The 3032-nt window shown below is 30.4% G+C and overlaps 1 non-coding gene across 1 annotated transcript; it reads left to right on the top strand.

Annotated features, from left to right (window-relative positions):
• The first annotated feature begins 1744 nt into the window (after positions 1 to 1744).
• Trnac-gca lies at positions 1745 to 1816 on the top strand. The gene has a single exon. It is a non-coding gene; the product is annotated as a tRNA-Cys (tRNA).
• Positions 1817 to 3032: the final 1216 nt, after the last annotated feature.

Genomic DNA, 3032 nt, shown 5'->3' with positions numbered 1-3032 from the left:
ACAAGCTGAAACATATTATGAATATAGGGGTATTTTTCACATACTTACTTTTTAGCATAGTCATCATCGTTTAATAGTCGCAAGTTACTAAATACCCTAAAACCGTACACATAGTGTATAAGCCGAAGCTTTTTGTTTACGCTCTGCAGATTGAAGGCTCAATCCCCGAGCACGCGATTTTCAATGAAGCTAGCTTGTATATCCCTGATATGTATAAGAGAATAAATATATAGGAAGATTTATATTTAAAGCAGTTAAGTTACTAAGTAGGTAGTGTTATAAAAAACCAATATAATATATTATACAGATGGAGATAATCCAGATTACCTTCAAAACAGCTTTTTTTCTAAATATTAAATACTAGCGGTCCGCCCCGGCTTCGCCCGTGGTCCATATTTCGCACTAAAAAGTAGCCTTTGTCCTTTCTCGGGTATCAAAATATCTCCATACCAAATTTCATGCAAATTGTTTCAGTAGTTTAGGCGTGATTGAGTAACAGACGGACAGACAGAGTTACTTTCGCATTTATAATATTAGTATGCATTTGCGCTTAGACTATAACAATATCTGCATGTCCTTATATCACAACATAGTATGAAAAAACAGTGGTGTGGAGAGAATGATTCTTGGTAAGATTTTAGTTTATAATTTTTATAAAACTTATCTTAGACAAAACATAGCTCCTTCTTACAGAAACAATCTTCATACACAATTGTAAATTTACCATGTACAATAAGTTTTAAACCCTTACTCATACGGTTAAGTAGACAAATTTATACGTTTTCTTTCATTCATGAACTTTTATTTTTTACCTTTAAAGATACATATTAACACCATTTTATAAAGAATAATTAAGTGAAGTCCCATGTCCCTAGTGGGGTAAGGGGCAAATGCATTATACATTATTCTGTTTCACTGATCGATTTTCTTTAGGGCAAGTAGGGAGCCTTCTTTGTCCTGCTAGAGCGAGACATTTTTTTTTCTTCGTCTCCACCGGGAATCGAACCCCTCATGCGTCAACCACTAAACCAAGGAGGCGGTTATTTCATAAAGAATACCTACCTAAAAAATAAACTGGATTACCTAATACTTTATCTTAATAACCTAAACCTTTCAGTAAACGGCTATGAAACATGATTTTTCACTTTAACTAAAGCGCTATTTTAATACATGAAGCTTCTAATATAAGCTTGAAAGCTTTTAAGCCTTCATCTATTGCTCGTTTAGCCGACTGCGTAGAGCTTAAAGAGGTATATGGGTTTTAAATTTTTATTGTATATCAAAAATCTATTAAAAATGTATTTCATTCATCCTTTTTATTTATTAGATAAAATAGCGAAATGAAATTTATTTATTTATAATAAGGTACCTTACAGCTAGTGATAAAGTTTTTGAAATGAATAAGTACTAAGATACACCAATAGGTTTAAAATAATACATTCCATTTTGAACTAGAGATAATAATATTATGTAGAGTAAAATTTTTAAACTTAAGTATTCGTTTGTGTGTAAAGTACACATAGAAAATCAATAAATCCAGAAATAACTTAATTGTGGGCAACAGCTATACTTGTTTTAATAATTTTAAATAGAAAATAATAAATCAGTCAATGTTTCACTGCGGTAATAAATAGCCTATTTTCGCCTTTAAAGCCTCTTATATCCAGACACATACACACTTTCGTATTTATTAAAAGGATTTTATCCTGAAAATCTAAATGTTATTTTGATAGAGCCTTCCATCGGGGATATAGCTCAGTGGCAGAGCAATCGACTGCAGATCGATAGGTCCCCGGTTCAAATCCGGGTGTCCCCTATTAAATTTATTTTTGTTCCTCAATCTTGTGTTATTATTCGATTATTTTTTTATTCGTATTTTGTGCTTAATAATGATGGAATTTAAAATGCTTTTGTTTCGACTTTTACAAACAAACTTATTAATACATCCCGAGACATTACGTTATGTTTTGTTACTTGAAAATTAAATATTAAATTGAAACCAGAGATAATTTTAATCAAAGTTCAAAAAACTATAGTCAATATTGTGTTATTTACGCCAACATTCACACAATATTTTAGTACCCGATGTTCCAGAAAAACCAGAAAAAGGCAGTACATATCATTTTTATGATGTTTTAAGTTTTAACTCACATAAAAAGCTTCTGAAAAATTAAAAAAATATTTCATCATAAAATTTACAACAAACATTAACAAAACGAAAAAAATACACATAAAAAACAGGTCATCTAAAATACAACACGTTCGATAATTAACCCTCACCCGCATAAAACAAAATAATAATATAATAAACTCGATCATATTAACCCTCCGCAGCGATACTTGATTTAGTGTTAATAAACTGTCACTCCCCGGTCCGAGCGACCGCGGCCGAACAATATACTCGATTAACAGTTAACATACAAGAGTAAATTACATGCTTTGTAATTCATAAATTACTTAATTCTCATTAAAAACATTTCATTACGACATTGGCATTAAATTCAGTTTTTATAAGTTTAAACTCAAACATTTTTGTGTTTAAATTAACTACTTAGAAACGTTTTTGAATGCTTATGATATTATATAGATAAAGAAACTAGTTATCACTGGTTTGGAAAGCGATTTCTACTAAGTCTATAGACTAGTTTAAAAGTCTATTGTAAATTTAATTATTATCAAACATTTAAGAGTCATATATTAGCTTACGCCTACGGCCTACGGATATCTACGTAAAAGCACAAAGCCTAAGTTTTCTTTTGATAATATTACAAATGGATAAAGTTAGATTACAGTATTATAAGTACATATTTTCACTTCATTAAACTTTCCTTTTCAGCTTCTAGGATTTAAAATGAGATATTATCTCTCACAAAATCTATACATATAATAAATCTGTAGAAGGGTCAATTCTGTACATTGAAAATATTGAAAAAATTAATAGCAGGGGGTGTTACTGGATCGATACCAAACCCAAATATGTGATTAAAAAAATTTTTGTCTGTCTGTCTGTCTGTCTGTCTGTATGTGAAGGC

The sequence above is a fragment of the Colias croceus genome, chromosome 17 (genome assembly GCF_905220415.1).
Source record: "Colias croceus chromosome 17, ilColCroc2.1".
NCBI classification, from domain to species: domain Eukaryota; kingdom Metazoa; phylum Arthropoda; class Insecta; order Lepidoptera; family Pieridae; genus Colias; species Colias croceus.
This window is presented reverse-complemented; position numbering and strand designations above follow the sequence as displayed.